Here is a 23,883-nt window from a genome sequence, read left to right as displayed (position 1 = left end):
TTTCATATTTTTGCCATTTTGTGGGATAACATGTATAAAAAAACCTGACGAGTGTAAGAACTGGAGAAGGAGTTTGCCTGTTTACCTCCAGAGAGAATAACTAAATAGTATTTACTCAACAAGCTAGGTTCTGAGTTCAATTAACCGAGAAGCTGTTGAATTTTGTATGGCTCAAATCAAAGTTAAACTGAGTCTAGGGACCCATTAAATCCTTCTTTGAAGACTGGTAAATAAAACAGTTGGGACACTTTCAACCTAACCCCCTGTTATCCTCTTAGCTGAGAACATTATTCAAAAGCAAACTTTAGCGCTCGACTGCCGTTTAAGTCTAGCAAGTTGAATTTGCTTTGATAGTTTTGTTTACCACCCATCCTGGACTGAATTAATTAGACATAATTAAGCAGTTACTTGATCATAAAAGCTTTAAAATGTGTGTGAAGTCAGATTAAAGAGAAACATGAGATACAAACATGAGATACAAGCGTACAAGATTACTTTTAACAGGGTTTGCCCTCACTGTCTTAGAAGCTTTCAGTTCCAAGAAAACAGAATAGTATGATAACCTGTAAATAGTTACATTTATGTAAAATGAAAATTAAAAAACAAAACTGGAGGATAATTATAGCAGATGGTTGTTGTTGCCTTTGACATGACTGAGGAAGTTAGTGTGAACACATTATTTAGGTTAATCTACATATGTTTTGGCGCAATAAATAATTTAGATTAGCCATCTGGAATGCTTCCATCTTTTAATTGTCCTTTAAGATAATACTTAGCATATTAGCCTGGTTTTTCATCTTTGCAAAATATACGTACTGACAGAAATGGCTTTACTGGACCCTTAACACATGACAGTATCCAATCCTTTAAAAATAATAAAATGCTTGTATACTGCACTGGTGTTGTCCAGTCAGCTGCAACAATACCCTGCTTACAACATAATAGTTTACTTTTTACTTGTATTTCTTAATATTAGCTACAGAGCAGGATATGTATTGAGGTTATCTTAAATAAAGCAACTGCAATACATATAGATCAACGTTATTGCTCTCTTCACATTACCAATATTGGATATGGGTAAAAGGACACATTTTCAGTGACTGGTGATTCAGAAGGAACTACCCATATAAAATCTACTCCCTTATGGATATTTACTTCCCACATTAGAATACAAAAATACATATGTTTGTCTCTATTGAGCAGCTGGAACTGTAGCTCCTAATATTAGTGTTTCCAAGGGGAAGCAAATTTAAAATCAAATTAAGTTTGTGCTGGAAGATCATGAATGTTTTTCATTGAATTGGATAATAAACCATTGCTATTTTACTGGGAATATTTTCCAGGAGTACAAATTACTACTGCTTAAAACCATCACTTCATTTGAAACACCGATGGAAGGTTGGATTGGAGCTAAGCAGCTATGTTTATCTGAATGCTTCTTGAAATTTAATGGAACCTAAATGAAGAGCTGCTCACATGAATGCTACGATAAAATTATTTATTTATACAACACTGCTGTTATATATTATTATACACCTACATGCATGTTATGTGTGTTTTCAAGGTGATTATTATGGTAGTTATATAGTGTTTTGTTGCTTTTAGGAATCTCACAAAGTGTCCAATTTAAATAAAGTGCAACCAAAAAAAAGCTGCACAGTACTATTGTAGCAAGTAGTGAATTAACCACTCTAATACACCAGTTCTAGTTGAAAATCTAGCTACTTTTATACTTTTTTGTATTGAGATTTGGTTGTTGTGATAGCCTGAAAGACAATAATCTATCTTCTTGCAAATACAATTGTAGAAAGCTTTCTATTGTACTTAAGTTGACCGCAGCAGTGTTCTAAGATTCTCAGCACCATGCCTGACCTCATTTGACCTTTCTGCAGGGTGCCAATTAGCTTAGGATCGGGTGGCATGGTTTAGAAGCTGACTCCAGATCACAGGGAACTGTGACGGCACTGGCACACACACCTTGAGGCATGACTAGCATGACAAGAAAACTGCAACAGCTTTCTTTTAGAGTTCACTGAAACCAAGATCTGAGACAACCATATTCAAACTAAGGTTTTTGAGAAAAAGACGAGAATTCGATAAAATATGTGATAATTCAAATGGTTAAAGCTCTCACCAGTCCTGCATCCAGTCCTGGCTTTTGGAACTGCCCTGGTTTATGTACTGTATATTATCGAAATAACCAGGTGCCTGCAATCAGAGCTCTGATAAAATTGCGATTAACTGATTGCACAGCATGAATATCTCACACCTGAGTCTGTAAGACTATTAGGAGTCGTTCATGCAGTTATAGTGGAAAAACTTCACAATGCAAAAATAAAACTTTACTGTAATGACATTTTGAAGTGCATGCCATTTTGATATATAGCCTGGATGCTACTTTGCCACCTAGTAAGGAGATGATTGCTGTTTCAAAGCCAGTGAAATGAAAAGTGTGGGCTGATTTAATAAAATGTATTACTGCTGGTACAGCATATTTTGTGACTCGTCTATTTTTGAAAATTAAAACTAAGAATTATTTTATACTGCAACATTTCAGAGCAAAACCAACCATTAACAGTGGACTTGTTTCTGGTATTTCCTCAATTTAAATGATTCTTACTCCTGTGGATGGGGTTGAGATAGATAACAAAAATATTATTTCTACATATTTTGATGTTGCGCATACAATGCTTTTAGTTGTATTGTTTAGTTGTATAGAAATCATATTTTCTTATTTGTATAAAATTGCTTTGCAGCGTTATGTGGCAGCTAACTGCTCATCAAGCTCTGGTTTGATTGCACATGAAATGTAATTTTTTATTTCCACATATCAACCTGTATCTATGCTGAGCGTAATATTATTATTGTTTGGCAGCACAAACACATTGACTGTTGGGTATAAAGATCCATGCTCTGTACTGGTGTGCCTTAAAAGTTGTGTAAAAGCAAAGGGAATAGTTCCCTTGTAAAATGCAGCGCTTGCAATTTATGCTATGATATTTCATTCTCTATAGCTGTCATTGGTACAACAGATCCTGGAATTCAATTTTGGCTTTGTCAGTTTTGTAAATGGCATTCTTTAGTGGTAAATATACTTAATTCTAAATAGGATATTGAAATTCCACAGCCAGGGAGCAGATTATAAAGGCTTAAATCTGTTTTGCTGTAGGATACATGTCATATTAAGTTAAGTCTAAACTGCAGTAAGAATGCGCTGCCCGGTTTTAAAGGCAACACTAACATTTAATGTAGCCATTCTAATCCTTATCAACTGATTTTCTGAAGACGGTAGGTAAAATACAAAAAAATATATACATTACACTATAATTTAATTAAGCTCTTGTGTCCCTGTGAATTGCAAAACACTGATTTCTTTATATTAATTGGATTAGTCCTTTATGCATTAGGAGGCTAAATCACAAACAATCTGCTTTTAAATTAAATTTAGTGGCAACGTATCTATGTTGAGCCTTATAGGTAGCAAGTCTCCTCGTGCTGGAAAAGGCTGAGACTGACAGCATGTTTTAATAACATTTCTAAGTTCAGGCCTGAGCTTTTAGCAATAAGGCTTTTAAAAACATATGGCTGCGGAATGGTTTCCACGGCTACCAAAGCATAAGACAACTGCCATTGTTTTTTTGTTTTTTTTCGTGAATACCTTTTAGCCAATCAGAAATTAATTGCAAGATAGCATGCCGACCGGGAGGCTGCTAGGATTAAGCTCCCGATATTATTGGTGTCTAATTCATAGGCACTCCTGGAAAATAGCAATGTGTTTTGAAGAAAAGCATTTGTTCCTATGATTGATGTTCTCAAAAAAAATCTCCTTTTAAAAACAGATTAATCATTTTCAAACTAAATAGCATTTTATTATTGCATGATCTTGTATTTTACTTAACATTCCATGTTGCTTTTGTTTATTAACATGTCTTATCTGGAAAAGCAGTTTAGCCCACATTCAGATAAATGGTTAATCAGAAGTATAACTAGTGGTATATTTAATAATGTAATGACACTGTATTTACATTATCACATTGTGGTTAAATACATTTCATGCAAAGTATAATGTACACATGAAGGAAGTTGGATATTGTATCTAAAACTTCAAACATTGAAATCTCAAAAAAAAAATATGTAAAAAACATTATGACCTGAAGTGTTTTCCATGTTCTGATTAACATCCTGTGGCAATGTGCCCCGCCCCTGTGTGCATGTGTGTGTTAAGTGTTGTATGTGTGTGTAAATGTTGGTGTATAGTCATTGGTACACAGGATATAAACGGGTCTGTGTGTCACGTGTATTTAAAAATGTAGATTTGTATTTAGGCACGAGGAGGGCACAAATCACTTCACGTGCTGGTTAAATGTAATATGTGAGCACGGGGTTGCATGTAATGAATTCACGTGCTGGGATTCAAGTGAATAATTAATTAGTAATTGAATCCCAGCACAACAGTATATATAGACACATTTTCATTCACTCGGGGTGGTGTGTTCGGTGAGTGGAGAACGGGATTGGAGACGGAGGTAACTGTAAAAGTAAAATAGGAAAAATAGAAGCTCACCGTGTTTGTCTGTGTAGTACGTTTTGTTTGTCTTTTTATTTTGGCGTATAGTGCCGTGTCCTGTGTTTTGTGTTCAAACCTTTTGTTTTCTGGTCTGTTAATTATTAAATGCTGAGCGCGATCACGCGCTCAGCTTCACCAAAACTCCAAGTCTCTGTTGTTTATTTCCTGGCTCTGGTCTGACGCCACCCACTCCGGCCGTCTTTGTCGCACATCCCATGTCTTTTTATTATTATTATTAGTAGTAGTAGTTGTGGTAGTCATATTATTATTATTATTATTATTATTATTATTATTATTATTATTATTATTATTATTATTATTATTGAACAGCAATGTACTTTAACCATGTATGAGACGGAAATATTTATTCTTCAGATACTTCTTTGGTCTTTCCATTGACATGAGAGAAGAAGAGCATGTGGAAAGGTACATGTGCTGTGATGATGATGATGATGATGATGAAGAAAATATTTCTTGAAAGCATGGGATGAAAGAAGGCCATTTCTCCAGACAGATTCCACTACTCCATATTGTCCTTATAGTTGAGGGTCCATCATACTACCATTGGGCATGGGGGCTGTCATAAATATGTTCCATCTTAGGCTATTCTGTACTTTTCTGATGTCTGTACATAAGGAATGAAGCTGACAGTCAGCACTCTACATACGTGTACGAGTTCATGACAAGTCTCTCTAAATCTCCAGCTAAACTTTTACGGATGATAATTGGTGTGCAAGGGGCTTAACTAACTAGGGTTCAGACCTCAACATTAAAGATAAAGTAAATAACGAAGTTAAACATTTTTTAGACTTTATTAGCTTTTTTACTGCCAATTTGCATAGTTCAATGTTTAATTTCCATTAAGATTCTTCTTGTCTAAACCTCTATGAATTTACAATGCACAGATATGCCCTATCCTCCATTTCAGAGGAAATATTAACTCTGTGTCATTCATCTGTCCAGCAGTTTCCATAAACCACACAGCAGTACTTTAGAGGTGAAGAATATGCACTTGAAATGGTCAGGTCAACTTATAGAGGAGCAGTAAAAATGGCACTGAATCAACTAAAGGGTAGGATTTTAAAGTACTGCACCTTTAAGTGGTGACCATAGTCATTTTAGGTTTTCTAGGAGACTGTCAATCTGGGTACGGAGGCCAATTTTCCTGTCAGTTGTCAGGTTAGTTACATGTTATATCTGAGAAAAGTCAATACCATCTTGGAGGGTATAGAACTATGCTGCTACACTGTAATAACTTGAAGTGAAGTGATTTGCCATGCATATTATATTTAGATTTTATTTTCAGCCTAAAGCTATAAAAAAAAAAAAAAACTTTTTTTTTTTTTAACAGGACATTTTCAGAATGGCATAGCTTGACCCCTAAATGTAAGTTAATGTATAATTCTTTGGAACGACACAATTCCATTACATGCATTCCAACACAAACTTTGAAATGGGGGATATAGGAAATCAGAAGACAACCCCTTAGGGCTGTCATTTGCAGTCTATTTTCTTGTTATCTTCTGAGAACGTAGTGCCTTACAACAACATGAAAAACATTGGAGATGTCCTGATAATATTAGTATAGCAGCAATGCGGAGGAGCTACTTGACTACATATAACAGCCATTGACTTGTTTGCGCCCCTTTGCTGTAGCAAGTGACCTTGTAAGTGAATCTGATCATCAGAGATCGTTAATGTTGAGAAAGCTAGCTGTCACTGGCTAAGAACTCCAGTCATTGTCATTAGCTGTTTCTGTGACTGAAATTGTACATGAGTCAGAGATGGAGATATGAAATTAGACACAATAAGACTTCCTTAAGACATTCAATCATACTTCTCATATTTATGTGTACTCCTCAAGTACCGGAATTATCTGAATAATCTGCACCTCTTTACAAATTGTACATAACTTCTCTGTATATAGAGGTTGCGTGTTATATATGTGGTTTGCAGTATATTCAGACTATATAGTCTTAGATATAGATTACTGTGGTGTTTTTGATGGAGATTGTCATGCATGCTGTACACTTGCAAACTCTTTCCCACTAATATCCTTTCATCCCCACACATTTCCCACATATTTCATTAGCTCATTTGCCATGTTCACACCACTCCTATTATTTTTTTCTATGTATAATTAAGCTGCCAGAACAGGGCATTTATTTGTATAAAATTGTAAAGGTTTCAGTGCCACTGTAAATAGACGCTATGCTCTCTAGTGTGCCATGAAAGAAATGCAATCAGGTCTAATACAATAGATTGTTTCCAAGCCTTTTTTTAATATAATTATTGACATCCTGGTTGAAGAACTGGAGTTGAATAGCACAACACTGACAGATCCAAACATGTTTATAGCATTTCAAAGCAAACCTTCACAATACCTGACCCACTTAAATAAAGCACCATCAATTGGTTTCCAGTGTGTTTTTTTTAGAAGACTGAAGTATGGTGTGCTGACAGCATTGTCAACTAAAGATAGTAAACTGCACACTAGGTCAAAAGGGCCCTTCACAGAAACATAAGACAGCTCATACCTCAACGGGGTCCACATTTGTATGTTGATTAATATCTAGCAATCGTCTGCATTGGTTTTTAACATGAATCCTCAAATTAGTTATAATATAAATCTAAATCATTAACATACTCCAGCTCAATAACAATGTTTCTAAATGCCCTAAGGCCTTGTATTATGTCTTTGAACTGACTTCAGAGTGCAGGGAACAAAATTCATAGTGTCAATATAAAAGTAAAAATGTATGAAATGCTGGGAGTGAGATGAGGCTGTTTGGCCCTTTGAGGCTAGTCCCTTGCCAGCATCCCTTTAGCCCCAGGGCTCTATCTGTTTCTTGGATGAGCTTAGTATCTTAGCTTTTGCTTCAATTGCAAAATTATTCTAGATATGGTATTTATTCTTGTTCTGAGATGACATTTACTTAATTTTCAATTGCATTTTCTAGTCTTATGTTCTAAAATGCATTATGGAAATAGACATATTAATCTCTGAAAATGACACAAATTGATCCATTGGGAGTAGGCTCCAGATCTCATTTCATATTGTCAAGTCAACATTAGCAATGGGTTCTACAGGTGTAAGGTGAGTTTTCTAATCACTATACCATGTTTGCCCTAAACAGTGCTTTGACAGTGCTTAGCTTAAACCAGTTGAACAAGGTTTCTCAAACTACAAACTCAATATACTGTAATTCAACAAAACAGGCTTTTTAAAAAAAACAGTCCTTAATAATACATTTCTAAAACCAATCTTAACATTTCGGGAATGTTTTGATCTAAGCAAAAAGAGGAACATATAGCCAGTGAACTATAATCCTTTTAACAAGCGTAAGCAAGTGGATAAGCATTCATAGCAAGCAAGTAAATATTTCTGACATTATCTAATCTGCACATCAGCATAACAAAGTGCTTAGTCAAGAAAACAGTTCAAATGAATGAACTCAGTATGTATTTCCATAAGGAATATTTTCATAAGAATATTCTATTATTTTTCATTTCTGTTTAATGAATCATGTGAATTACAGTCATATTACAAATGGCTTTCTTTGCAGGCTATTAGTTTGTTTCTGTAGGGCTCTAATAGAAGACATGCTTCATTTAGGTCATAGTATGTCCCCAAGATATACAGAATAAATTGCATTATTTTAAATGGCTGCCATTTTAAACAATCTTATCGGAAGTGCTCAAAAATAATACAGTCGTTGCAGTGGCTTTTGTTTCTGGATAAAGTACTGCAGGCTTCACCATCGCTATGCTGTACACAGCTAGGATTGCCCTTTGAAAACTCTTGGTTTTTTTTTTTAAACCATCTGTAACAAACCCTATTATATTACTGAACCTATTTGGATGTTTGTAACTTTGCATTTTGCAAATAAATTATTTAATTTGAGGATGCAATGTATTTGTGAGTGCCCCAGAAGACCGTTATACTTCAATGGTCTGTTTCTCTAAGAATATAAAATAAATGAATTATTATAATTACCAATGAATTCTTGATATAGTAAAAAAAAAAGAATATACAGCTAATATATACATTACAGGATTTGTTTTCTGGCTATGTTCCTGTGAAAGATGATATTATTTTAAATCTTATGAATGTGGAGTGTGCAGTGGATGTCTACACATATAAACATAAAGACCCCATCCTGCTCATTTTCATTTAACAATCCAATTTTTACTGTTCGACCCATTTGATATCAGAGGTCCTCTGATGTGTGATAATGCTATACAATTCCACGGATAACATGGAACAATGACGTGGGAAATGAATCTTCCCAGAGGCGAAAAAAAAAACATGACATTCCAATTTAAACCTGCACGAGCTTCTTCAGCCATTATTCAAATGCAGGTTTACTTAATTTAATCACATGGTTTCCATGGTGGGTTATGATTGCTTGTTGATTTACATTAATGTCAACTTCACTGAGCCGTATTAAAAAACATCAAGAAAAGAACAGCTACATTTACACGCTGTATAGTGCAGTACAATTTGTTTTAAACAAATGGCATCATTACATGTATATGTACAGTATATAATACTATTAGACTTCATTTACTAAGGGAAGGGAAGCAAAGGGTTTATAAGAAACACAAATGAAGTATGTAATAATTGAAGAATTGGTATTTGTAAATGAATGCTACAGTCTAATGGCTTATTATTGTTATTAATGCACATTTTTTTATTATTATTTTAGACAATAAAATCAATGTTGTTAGGAAGCAAGGCGAACCGCACCCAGTAAAGTCACCAAACCACAATGAGCAGCTCAAACATTTAATGTAGGGTCTTAAAAGTAGTCTTAATCAACAAAAATGATACAGAAGAAAAATACTAAGATAATAATAATAATAATAATAATAATAATAATAATAATAATAATAATAATAATAATAATAATAAATGCTGTATATGCAGTATAATGTTTCCTCTTCAGTATGACTATTCTAGCAATCAGGAGGAAAGAGGGAATGCATCTCCGTAGCAACTATACATTGAGTGGCTGCTCCCACCTGGATCCACATTAAACTTGAAGAGTTTACCATGAAGATCAACAACCCTTGCTCAGCCAAGACAGGTTCCCTGGTACAGTTTATATCAGCTGGCACTAACTTGTCCTTTGCTGATTCTTCAAGTGATAAAAGCAAAACATAAGCACATTCCCCTTAACCTTTATTATCATGCCGTCTTGGGAAGTGTTCTATTGTTACAATGAGACCTGCTTTATAACATAAGTGAATACAATAGGCCTTAGTGGCCTAGGTAGCCTCATATCCGAGAACAACAACAGAGACGCTTCTGAGTGTGGGTTGTTTTTGTATGAAAATAAATCTCTCTCTGCATTTACCACATCTGCTAGTGGATATGAAGGCAGCTGGGGAATGGTTGGTGAGTTTAGTGAAGTCAGTATGAGGATACTACAGTGTTTTTATTATTCAAGCCTACCCTCTCGGCAGTGAGTGAACCTGAAAAGATAAAGAATATCTCTAAACAATACCCTAGAGACAAAGAGCTTGGAGGGGAGTAAAATGGAGGAGTCTGTGACTGTGGTTGATATAAATAATTCTCCTAATTGTGATGGAGTATAAAGGATGACAACTAGGCATATGAAGATGCACACTGCCAGTTTGGTTAAGTTGCTTGTTAAATTTGCTAAATGAATTTGTTCTCTGCCAGTGAAAATATAGTAACACTTTACATTAAGTGCCCTAATTACTGTGTATTTACATAATAGTTAATTAATAAATGCATGTGTACTTACACATAATTACAATGTTATTATGCATGGTTAAAATATGCACTTAATGTGTAAATCTGTTTGCATGATATAACCCTGATGCTAACCCTAACCCTTTTCTGATACAATTGTATATATATGTATATATGCTGTATATTGTGGTCCTTCCCATCAGAAAAAGCCAAAAAGCATGATGAGGCGATCTAGCCATTCGATTGACGATTTGTTCTGGTATTGAAAACGCCTAAAATATGATTGATGTTCATGTGATTTGATCTAAGGTTAAAAGTGAGTTCACTGCCTGAACCACCGCTTTTATTTCATAAGGAATTGTAAGCATGGGGATAGTCCAAGTGAACTCCAAACTAAATGACTTATGAGCATTTGGAATACATACCTGTGTTTACCAGTTTGCGTTGCTTTGTTTTCAGTGGAAGGTCTGTATATGTTTTCTGTGTTTTCATATCTTCTCATGCAGTAAATTATATTGTTGCTTTGACAACACAATCAGGCTAAAACAACCCACCTTTGTATGCCTGTAGTCTACCAGGAACACATTCTTCACTTTAGCAAGAAACTGTTCGATGTACAAATCCAGTAAATCTATTTTTAAAATAAAAAGATAAAACAGCAGCACATGTGAAACAGACGTTATCCATTGGGCATTCTTCATCTAATTTAATAATTTGCTTAAAAATTACTTAAACTCTATTGTTAACTGTTGTAAGTGGTTATCATAATGTCTTTATTATGAATATTACAAAAAAAAGCAAATGTATTTTGATAGCGTGTGAATTTTTATGAGGTGTAGCTAATGTTTCAGTTCAGATATTCTTTACAACCGGGAGCCCTTTGGGTAGTCTGATTAAATTAATGTGGAGTGGATCATTAACTATTACTAAAGTGTTTCACCCTTTGTTTTGGATAAAGGATTTTAATAGTAACTAATTTACCTACTGGTGCAACTGTATGACAACTGACAAACACATAAAGTACACTGTTTCCAAAAAAAAAAGGTGCATACAAATTATTTGCATTTAAACAGCCCTGTATATTGGTGCTTAGTACAATGCTCCCCCTTTATAACGCTGTAGTCGGGAGTCATAGTTAAGAGACTATTTGTGTTCCACCTTATAACGAGAATACTAGTGTTAGTGTAATGGCATTATGGAGCAAATGGGAGCCATGACCGTACCGCCTTATAACCTGTTCCGCAGTATAAAGGGCTGCCTTATAAAGGGGGAGCACTGTATGTGTTTGCTCATCATTTCTAATACAAAGCTAACAGTTTAATCATTATTTATGAAAATCATCATACTGTCAACTGCAATGCTGACGTACAGATGAAGGAGTTACGCTGCAGACAAAATTAATGCAAATGACGAAAGCAACCGCTGTCACAATACAACACTTTTCCCTGTATGCCTATGGTTATAATTCAAGGAGCAACACTAAATAACCTGGCCCCTCATTTGTGGATTCCACTGCCAGACTTTAGAGGAGAAAGTTCACCCTTTTAATGGTGGTGCTATTTCACTCAGCTACATTTGTCTGCATACTTTAGGTGATATATTAGGAACATTGCAGGGTAGAGCTTTTGCATAAGGGAGCTGAAACTAGCATCTGTCTTAATTACACTTGGTCACATTAACATTTATTACCTTAAAGTGTTTTCACCCATCCTTTGAACTCCTTTTAAACAGATATTGGGTCTTATAGCAAACTGTCTACATTAGCTATAATTTTACAATTGAGACATAATTTAAAAGAAAAAAAAAAAAAAAATATGACCATAATTTAGATATTTTAATTAACATCATGTTATCAAAGAAATTACAAAATCATATTGCAAAAGTCTACCGGAAGCCATAGCAGTAGTGCAGTAATTTAATTTTTGTCAGTTTTTGTGGAAAACTACATAACGGTATGTACAGTAATTCAATATGTTAATGTGACATTATTCAGCAGGTTTTTAGCTGTAATATCTGACACTAGTACCCACTGATTTTCATTTGCATAGGCCGACATAGGCATATTATTTCTTACATCTCCCTGTTGATAATGTGCTTGTCATAAGAGACTGACCTGAATTAAATCAAAATAAGGGCACCACCACAGCCATTATAAAGGACTTTGACTTAAATTGCTAGAAGGCTGATAGTAGATGCCTTTCTGCGTAGGGGATGCATTGTGACGTCTGTTTATGTAAACTATACCAAATTGGAATCCCAAAGAAAGCGAATGGCAAAGAGAATCTAGTTATATAGTTTTGTAAAAAAAAAAAATTAAAATAGAAAATAGACCATGTCTAGGTCCAGACTATTTATGCAAGATGCATCCAAATGCTTCTGACTTTTATTATCAATTTTTTGTTGATTATTTGCTCAATGTTTGCTTAAAAAACATGTTTGCAATATCAGCTAATTCACACTATCCACAAGCAATATTTAACAGTTTTCACATCACAATTAGGCACAGAACACTCTAATATTTTTGTTAGATAAACATTTTTACAAGACTGCAAACATTTTTACAAATTATTAAGTACTGTACAATAGCTTTTTGACAGTTTATTTCCTGGTTTGGTTGTGTGCTGTCAAAATATGGTAACATTTCCATTTCTAATTATGATTAATGGTATCTTTGTTGTTTGAGGAGTTTAAAAAATGTGCTAATTAAGAAATCTTCTACAATATACAGTAGTGACCTTGACAACTCATTACCTTGAAACTGTCAAACAATTGAGCAAATTAGCAATATAATAAGTGCGGAGTATCGTTTAATTGCTACCTATTTGTGCAAAATGTATATTGGCAACACACAGTACATTTCAATAACATTGACTATTATGGTTTTGTTGAAGATATATAAATGACTCACTTATGCAGGCTATTTATAAAACTGGACATAAAGCCTCTGGGGATTGAATTATCATACAGTGGAAGAGAAAATAAAATGCCGAAGCATAATGTCAGTTGAGTGGCTTACATTGAAGACCATGCCATCATTACAAAAATGAAACTGGGGGGGTTGGGGGGGGGGGGGGGGAGGGGGGGTTGTGGGAACCAACCACACAGTAAAAAATACTTAATCGAATGATGTATTATTTATTATTCTTTTTTTTTTAATTTAATATGTCTTACGGAAAACCATCAAATCATATAATACTGTCATCCCCATTCAATCTACTGTATTCATCTATCATTTTGCCTGCAGTCTAGTCGTTTTATTCAAGCTACATGGCAAATCAAGTGTACAAGGTATAGACTAATATAAACTGAGACAGAGTCAGTGTTTGTATATTAACGGGGGGGGGGGGGGGGGGCAGGGGTGCCTCCAAGTAAACTTGATGTGTCCACTGGCTATAGCTATTGTGTGAGGCCTGAGTGCTCTAGACCTTTCTTTTTTACGGTCATGGGTTTTAATAAAATAAAATAAAAAGTTATGTGATGATTCTGTGCCTGACTGTAACGGAATCAAACATTCTACTGCTGTGCTATAAATGGGATAATTTGTGACGTCTGTGTGCCTAACTTTACTGGTTTGGAATCCCAATCAAATTAAATATCAAAGACAATCCACTTTTTTCTAGGAGACGTTGAAAATGTTCAGTGAGCAAAACCATGTCTAGACCCACGCAATTTACGTCTGACCTTTAAATGGTTCTGACCTTTGTAATCAAATTCAAGTATTGTCAGAATTTGCTTGATGTCTGACTTGGCTTTCATAGATTATTGGCTGTATTTTACTTTGTCCTCTCTGATGAAACATTTTCGAATCTGACCTACGTTATTCCCAGCCCCTGTCTAGTTATACTTCAATCATTTACTGGCATGAAATGACAGACACAGATATATAAACTTGTATTGGACTGAACAAATCTATTGTGTGCTGACATCCCCTCAACTCCGTAGATATTCTGAGAATAGAACATGTTGAACAGTTTTTTTAAAGAAGTATTTTACTGAATACGGTTTCTTACTGAATGGCTATGGGAGATTGTGACCACAGTACACCCCGCCCCTATGCGTATTTTGTGTTATTATTATTATTTAAAATGTATGTATTTGTGCACAGGTGTTTTAGGTCGGCAGGGAATGGTTAATTGCCTTCCCTGCCAAATCAGTTCATGTGCAGAATGTGCCTGAGCCCAATTGAATGATTAACAAGCAATCGAGCTCAGGCACAGCTGCATAAAAGAGGCAGGAACCTCTCACTCTTGGTGGGGTTGTTCAGAGGAGTCTAATAGAAATAGATACAATTGCTACTCGTGCTGAATTTGGGCCAGCCCGCTACTTGTTTGTTCACTGTGTTTATTGTGTTTTGCCCACCGTGCCGTTTTATTTTGTGGCAAAGCGTTTGTTTCTGTTTTTGTTTAAATCTTTTGTTTAATTAAGAGATATGCGCATCAGCGCTTCAACCTGCAGTAGTGTCTGTCTCTTCATGGTCTGACGTCACCCACAAGCCATCCTGTTCATAGAGATATAGAAAAGGATAAAAAGAAAACACACAGCCTGCAGTTAAATGTGGTATGGACCCGATGTGTTGTTGCTATGTGATGTGCCTCTGGCACAATTAGGCTAATTTCACATTGTCAAGAGAACTTCTGGTCTTCAGCAGTATTGTAGAGAGCTGACCAGGTTTCACAATGGCTAACCTGATTTGATCTGGAAAGAACAGATTCTTTAGGGTGACCTTCTAGCAGTAAATCATAGAGTATTTTCTAAAATCTGTTCCACCACCCAGCATGCAAATAGCATATGGCAAAGATAACAGCTTGGGGAGCCTGTTTTGAGATATCAATGGCAGGAAAATCATTAATTAGTGTCAATGGAGATTGACTCTGACTCAGTAATAATAATAATAATAATAATAATAATAATAATAATAATAATAATAATAATAATAATAATAAAATCAATTTCTGATACTTTAATAGTATAAGTAAGATTCACACTATATTCTTGTAAAGCTGGAAATTGAATTCAGTTCATTTCCTCAGGCTGTCTTCATCCTTTGTATGCTACCTCTCAAAACGACATTGATCATGAAAACCCTGTAGCCTAGAGATAAACCACCCCCATTTTATTCCAGAGCTTTCTTTGAGTTGGCTGTTTATGTGACCAGCATATTGATACACTGGCTGATGAGAAATCAATAAAGCCCCAAGTCACATCTGAGGTTAATGAAAGAGAATATGCACAGGATCCTTAAGAAACCCTACTGGCCAGCATGGTTTATATTTAGACAGTATAATGTCCCAATAAGTAATTCTTAACTGCAGTTTAAAAGTTAGACAGCCTATGTAGCCCACAACAGTTAACACATACCAGACCTCTTGTTTCCTGGTTTCATGTCTGCACTTACTTTTGGTTTCTTGATTGATTAATCCAAATTGATATTTGAAGTCTGATTTATTGAACTAAAGGCCGCAGTTAACAATATACTTACTCCAATGGTTTTCAGAATTTCAAGTATTTCTGAATGTCATCCCTGCAGATCACTCTTGTGTGACAGATTTTCTACCAAGACAGTCAAAATTATGGCCAAGTAATGTGTTTGAGTAATGTGCATAATAAATGTTCACATTACTAAAACACTGATAAAACAGTGTTATATATTTTGTGAACAGCAGTGACAAAGAAAATGGGTCACACAGTAGTAATAAAAGTGTACACCAAAGTTAATTTTACTGGGCGGGGGTTCAATAGCGACTATTAAAACATACAACTGAAGAACAGAAAAGCCTCTGCATCAATCATTTGAGTCATTTCATTTTAGCTTCACACCTTTTAAGGCGCACATCACATTTCTTCGTTTGGGACTTTGTTACAATGTTGAATCCTGTGCTTACTGAACTAGAGGTCACAGTACTTAACAAGCATGTGTTTCTCCATGTGTGAAACCAACAGAAACGGCCATTAATATTTCTACATTTTCATGTAGGTCAAAGTTTGAGCCTGCAGCTGAGTGTAAATCTGATGACATATTCCAACCTGCTGTGAGAATTCGGAAGGTTAATTGAAGTTCAGACTGATTTTAAATCCATCCCAACAAGCTTGGGCTGTACTGGACTGAAGCGGACTACAGATAGTTGAAGATAAACTTGGGACGCATTCACCGATTATTCATATCATCGCCTAAAATGAATAGTTTTAATGTTAATGGTAACTTTAGTTCATGGATTTGTTACAATCATGTAATAATATATTGTATAACAATCTTTTAAAATGTTATAATGTATTGCAATAGAGTATTATTATCTCTGACCTTAATATATAACTACAGTAATAAAGACACTGGAGTTATACTAGGATGAACATGCTGTGTTTTTTTATATATAGTTTTGTGCTTTAACAATAGTTTTTCCAGATTGGCATTACACTTTAAATGAGCAAAGAAATTCAGTAAACCTTCTCCTTGTGACCATCTTCAAGTAAAGATTATTTTCAAATTTGGAGCTCTCCCTCTCATAGGATAATCTATTATTGAGATAATTCTGTGTTCTGTATGCTGTGCAAGTTGTAACCTGACTTAAAAAAAAAAACTTCTTATCAGTATCAGTATACCTTTACAGAAAAAGTTAACTCCCAGATTAATTAGGCCATACCTGATGCTTTTAGTAAAGTACGCAGAAATCCTGTATTTAAGAATGCGAGTGTTAAGTTGAGATAAGACACAAATCCATGCTGCCCGCCTTATCTGGAGCTAGCATTACCACAAGAAGATTGAATAATCAGCTGGGTGTAATAGCAAGAGTTCAGCGCTCGAGTGACACTTTAAAGGGATGTGACAATGCAATGTATTTTCTCCAAATCATAAACACAATATTCCACTTGCATCAATGTAAGCATGTCATTTCTATTTAAAAGGTAAAAAAAATATATATATATAAATATTTTTTTTTAACCATCCAATAATGTAGCTCAAGAAGGAAACCACCATTTATTTACACTATTTTTATTAATTTGTTTAATATAAAAACTATCCCTGAAACATGTAATAGGCCATCTCATTTCTAAAATTATTTTTTAGAAGCTTTAAGTTATAATTTCTTAACTGTCCTGACCATTTTATGATGTTCACACGATCATTCTTCTTGCAATTAATCACATATTATGTTTGCTTGTTTTCTCTCTTTTAAGTGCTTTGACTGTGAGTTGAGGAGTTTCTTCATATTAATCAGCATCAACACCCTCAGCAGAGCAGCGTATTGACAGACAAACAAAAGGAAACTTGATGCAAAGTTGCAGATCTGTGGATGATGCTGGCTCTTATTTTTTTTATAAAGATACTGTGGCTACATACTTTACAAAAAGCAGTAACCCTTTACATTAGGTGTCTCTAATTACTGTGTATTATTATTATTATTATTATTATTATTATTATTATTATTTATTTATTTATTTATTTATTTATTTATTTCTTAGCAGACACCCTTATCCATAATAGTAACCTTTTTTGTATGATATATGTAAGTACACAATTGTTAGGGTTAGGGTTAGAATTAGGTTCAGAGTTAGGAATAGGGTTAGGGTTATATCGTGCAAAAATATTTATACATTAAGTACATTGTAACTATGCATACTGATATTGAAACTAAGTGTAAGTACACGTTACCCAACATTATGTAGCTGGCCATAAGGATTGAACTTCAGCTCCTTAACCCAGGTGAAAGCACCTTAACACAGAAACAATATTTGAATAACTGAACCGATATTTGCAATAGAGGCTAGAATTTCTATTGTGTCTTCATGAGCCAGATACTCACTGGAAGTAGCAAGTGCATGTCTAGATTCAGTAGCAGAGAAGTATTGAACTTACACTTAAAAATACATTTGCTTCATTTGATGCAAGTGTTTGTTCACAAGATGGGGTTTCTATCTTATGCATAGGCACTGTATCTTTAAAATGGCACGCAAGCACAGAAGTGAGGGTTTAGACGAGTGTGTGTGAATGTGAGAGAGTGCCCTTTCTTGATGAGGAGCAGTGTGAGTCACGTTCTCAGAGGCTGTTAGTATCTTTTGCAAAGCTTTAGTAAACATACCTTTATATATGTTTGAGAAAATTGCATTGGGTGTTACTGTTTGTGATAAATCAAAGAGGTCTTAAAGCCTGCTCGGACGAGTCTGGCTTATAAAATGTCTGCACTTTTTTGGAATGTGAAGATTACAGATCACAGTGTGAGAAGCTGTGAAGTGTGAGTGAAGGCAGGAAATTGAACTGCAGTGCAGCCACATCAGTCTATCAGATAAATAAAACTTATATAAGCGAGCTTTAACTGAAACATGCATTATTCATTCCACTGTAGGTTTCTGGGCTGTTTATTCTATTTTCATGTTTTTTATTTTTTTTTGTAGATATTGATACATGTTTTGAATTTGTTTTGTTGATTATTATTTGTAATATTTTGTAAGGCATCCTTGAACATGTGTCAAGTGCTTAAGAAACGTCAGTGTGCGTTTTGCCTGGTCTATAATCAACCTTTGATCCTAGCCATTTGTTATTCTCTGAAATATGAAGTATGAAATGTTGTACGTTGTATTATTCTTTAAGACTCTAACACACAGCTGTCGAGATATGTTTCATTTTACTAAATAACTCAAACTTGAAGCAAACAAGTACTGAGTGTCACAAGTGTTTAAGGCTAACACAGTAAATCAATCAATCTCATCAGTCATGAGTTGCTATGTGCTGGGTTTTGAATGAAGCTAATTTCTATATGTCTGCTTAAATGGGTTCGTTATGTCATCTACATTTCCATTATATTCTTTTTTTATATAATTTCATACCTGTGTAATATCATACTGTTTGTAATATCAATCAGTCTCTATTGTTGTCTCTACTATTCCAGTAATATATATATATTATGTTTTGAAAAATAAAGGCTGTGCAGCTATACATTCTATTCCATCTGTACCTCTGTTTTTTTTTTTCTTTTTGACATAAATTGACCATTTACTGATGCAGAAATGACATCTATACATTGTCAGTGGTCAGTTCTTAAACCACCTAACATAAGAAATCCAGCTTTCAGGAGTCTTTTAAGAAGCAGGCCCTTTGATTGAAAATATAAATGAGTTAGTAAGCCTGGTACACATTGATCATAAAGCTAAATGTATATGAATGAATAAGTAATGAAATGTTTTTAAAATGTTGATGCTATAAAGGATTTCATGTTTCATATGAAACTAGTCCAGGCTTTAATAGCTTGAACATTAGTTAATTTGCATTTAGTTGCCTCTGTTTGTGCTATTCATGCTCAGTGGATAAAGAAAGAGGACTTTGGTTTGTCAGTCAGCAGCAGCTTTCAGACATGGTTGGTGATGCTATGGGCGTCTGCTGATTTAGTTTATCTTATGGTGTGTATCAGGCAGTTGCAGCTTCTTTTAGAAGGTGAACAGATCATTTTATTTCTGTCCTAAGGGATAGTTAATCCCCACAGAATATAAAACAAGAGTTATTTCTGCCTACACTTTTGCAATCTCACTGGGGTTATTGATAGCGAGCGGACTGCTCTCAGACCACCTTGTGAAGATATTGTTTTGAAGGAGCAAATGATTCCATTCTCTCAGTAGTCTGTGTAGTCACATGTTGCATTACCAGTGGAGGTTGCTTTGAACGATTTTATTTTTATTTTTTTTGTAATGGCTACTATGTGAGGGAGAACTTGATGACAATTGGTATCATACTGTTGAACAACAGGTGTAGTGAAACAGCTTTAATCAAATACCCAACAAGCTAAGGATTTGTTCACAGTGTAACATCTGTGTGCTTTTCTTTGAGTATATTCACTGGGATATTGCTTAAAGCCATGCATGTTCGTTTAGTTTGGTTTTGATTTTCTGATTCACCTCCAGCCCAGTTTTTGACCTGCTGCCAAGAGCTTTACTTTCTCTGACACACGTTAGTTATTTTGCCTATTATTTTCCACAGCTGTTACCAGTAAAATGATCAGTCTTAATGCAATAATCCACCAAACGAAAACATGAGACATTACACAGCTGACCGAGGCAGTGGTGTAGGAAGCAATACATTTAAGGGAAATGCTGCTTCTGTGGAGGAGTTGGGTATCAAATACAACTTCAAATACATTTTGGTCCAGATTAACACTGTTGGGTAATGCTGCAAGAAACTTATGTTGTTTTTTTTTTTATCTTTGGAAGAATACAGTTGACAGACCACTGTCATCAATGTAGTGCCAGTGAGTTCTTTCAAACTGAAGCCTTGTACAGGCAGTCCACTAATTATGTGCCTGATAACAGATCTCCTTCTGCAAATTGTACATAATGATGACTGCCTTGTAACCCCTACTGCTGCAAACTAGCTGTCAGTGGCAGAAGATTGTATAGAGACAGCATAGACAACATGGTTTACAGTTGTTCCTCAGGTCATATCGAGTGAGGCTAGTCTTTCATTGTGTTCTTTATTCCACATTACACTATAGATAGGCAAGCCTCCCACACATAGCTCAAAAACAGCCTCATGTTAACTTTTTTTTAATTCTCTTTTCCATCCATGCCAATATTCTGAATACCACCGATTTCGGTATTTGGTTTTGGCGTCGGGTTCACGCACACCCTTATTTAGTATGTTATTGCTCTTTGTATATGTTGTAAGTTTCCAAATGTTTTTTTTTTTTTTTTTTTTATCAAGATCTGATGTTGTTTGCATCATTGAAGCAGATACAGTTTTGAGTATTACAGAAAAAAAAAACAGAAGTGACTAACATTTAGTATCACAGTTAAAATAGAAATGTGGTTGAACCAAGTCACTGTAATTTACTCCATGTGCAGTTTTTGATCAAGTTTGATGTTTTAGAAGAACAGGAAAACGAATTGTGAGAATGCAGTAATATGTGCTTGTGTTTTTTGTCATTAAAAATACCCACAGCATTCAACTTATCTGTTTACTGTATATTCTTTACTTCAATTCATAACATGTAGCTAGTGTATATTATGATTATCGTACAGTGTTGATGTGAATTCCCTTACCTAGAGATACCTGTAATCTACGCAACAAACAAAATTAATTTACCAATTAGTTCCAGTCCTACATGATCATCAATTCACAAGCTAATTGTCCCACATTGCATGTTCTAAGTATACCAGCATCTGCTCTGTATAGTTCACTCCTTAGCACCATAACTTTTCATGTGAGAGCAGCTGTAAATTGAGCAAGGAGCATACAAACAGTACAGTATATCAACCGCTAATGTTTCAACGGGGAGCCATTTATTTTCTTAAACCGTGCAGTCAAAGTATATCAACTTAAACATACCAAAAGGGAGATGTTTATTTCCTTACAGGGAGAATCAATCGATGAAACAGTCAATAACATCTCTGCATAGTTTGTTTGTTATTTTGTTAAAGATCACTCCATTTAACCTCTTTGACTGTATTGAACAACTGCGTCTAAAAGTGTACCATGGCGTGCCGTTCTTAAAGTGCATGTGTAATAAAGAAAACAGAGTAAAGCACAAATAACTACAGTATGGTAGATGCAGAGAATAGTCAAAATTATTGTGCAAATTTGATCTTTTTAAGTGATATTTCTTAATGTGTCTGTGACGACTTATATATATATATATATATATATATATATATATATATATATATATATATATATAGCAAATAATACATTATTCACCATCTTTCACGGTATCCTTGGGTATTTTGGCAAACAGTTAAACAGTGGTACCAGTTAAGGAAAATGACAGAATGCAATCTTAATATGAATTTAATCTGACATGGCTATTGTGCGCTTTAAATTTAGAATCACGCCCACACAGTTTATCTATAACATTTCTATATTTTCTGGTATTAAAGTCCAAAACCATGAGCAAGAAACAATAGTTTTAAATTACTTGCATTTGTATGGTAATGCGCTCAAATGTTTTTTTTTTTGTTTTGTTTTTTTAATCAGGATTTGCTGTGTCGCCTCTTTCTTGTACAATAACAGGAAAGTAATTACCCATTTCTGGAATAAAAACACAACATCATTTGCAACAGAATTTCTCATAATAGAACTGTGCATTTTATCTGTTCACTTTAATCTATACAACTTGTCAGCAATGTGCATGTGAGGTAGTGTGATAGTGCATGATTGAAACGGTATATTTGAATGTAGTGCTTGTCTAGGGTCATATACAACATCTTATGTTGATTCTGAGGGCATGAAGGCAGAATCAGAACTCAGCTATCATAAACATACAAGGGAGTGTAAACTCAAGATAGTTTGTGATTTCTTCTTGAGGGCTGAACTTCACTCTTGACAAATGACATTGTATTCTAAAAATATTAACTGTATAATTTATTTACAAAAGGTATGTAAGATTTAAGATCTGGAAACCTCTTAGCTTCCCCCAGAGATTTAACTCCTTCAAAGAATTTCCTCAAAACCATTTATTTCTGGAAAAGCTATTGGTCTATTGAATTGATCCAAACAATGGTGGATCTAAATATACATCCAACATTACATGTGAGTCTGTGTAACAGGGTGGCGGCTGAACACACACTGCAAGTGAGCATCTTAACCACAATGCAAAAGAGCCGGGCTTGTATGCATTCAGGGTTTTATAGAGCTCCTAACCTCATCTCATCTCACCAACAGGGTAGAATCCATAATGGCAGTGCATCACCCAGTACTGCCAGTTACATTTACACGTGTATATAAGGTTGTAACTATTTTGCGACTATTTTAATCATTAACTATAGTATTATAATCTGCTGCTGTTTATCTATTATTCTCCCCTTTTTTAAGTAAACTGTTTTTTTGGTTTTTTTGGGTTTTTTTTTTGCACTTTCTGTTTAACCACCCAAGATCATCAGATCCAATAAACCCCTGGATGGCTGGTTTAGGGCTGAGATGATACCATCAGGTGATCTTTGATAAAGCACAGATAAGTATTGCAGAACATAGTGAACATCATTGTAAATACATATTGCAAGCATTATCCAGTGTTTAGAGTCCCACATTGTTGCTGGTCAAATGAAAAAGAAAACAAATACCATTAACTGATTTTATTGTGTGTTTTTCACAAAATAGCTGCATAATAAGAAACGACAAAAGTAATTTAGTAAACGAAGGAAAAAAAAAACAGGATTCAAACAAAGATGAAATGAAAATATTTTGATAGGAATGGAATCGAAATGTGATTTTTTTTATCTGCATAATTCTGAACAATGGCACAGCGGGAGGGAAGATGTTTGACAGCAAATTAAATTATCAATCTGCAGGAAAAGTCGAGAGAGAGAGAGAGACCATGCCTGTACCTTTCAAATATTTAACCTGATTTATCATATAAAAGGACCACACGCAAAAAAAATATGCCAATTATATAGTAAAAATATACTTAAGCAGACAGACAAAGAACTTGCAAAATGATAGAAGAGTATTGTGCTTTTTTGTATATGTAATTTTAAAATGTGTTTTGAATGCTCTACTCTCAAGGACAGCTAAAGATACACAAAGATGGCACCAGCTTTTGTCATGATAATATTTTCAGTATGATTGTGTACAATACAATGAAACCAGCTGGCAGTTGCTTAGTATTAAAGCACATGA

This window comes from Acipenser ruthenus, chromosome 25, assembly GCF_902713425.1.
Source record: "Acipenser ruthenus chromosome 25, fAciRut3.2 maternal haplotype, whole genome shotgun sequence".
NCBI classification, from domain to species: Eukaryota; Metazoa; Chordata; class Actinopteri; order Acipenseriformes; family Acipenseridae; genus Acipenser; species Acipenser ruthenus.
This window is presented reverse-complemented; position numbering follows the sequence as displayed.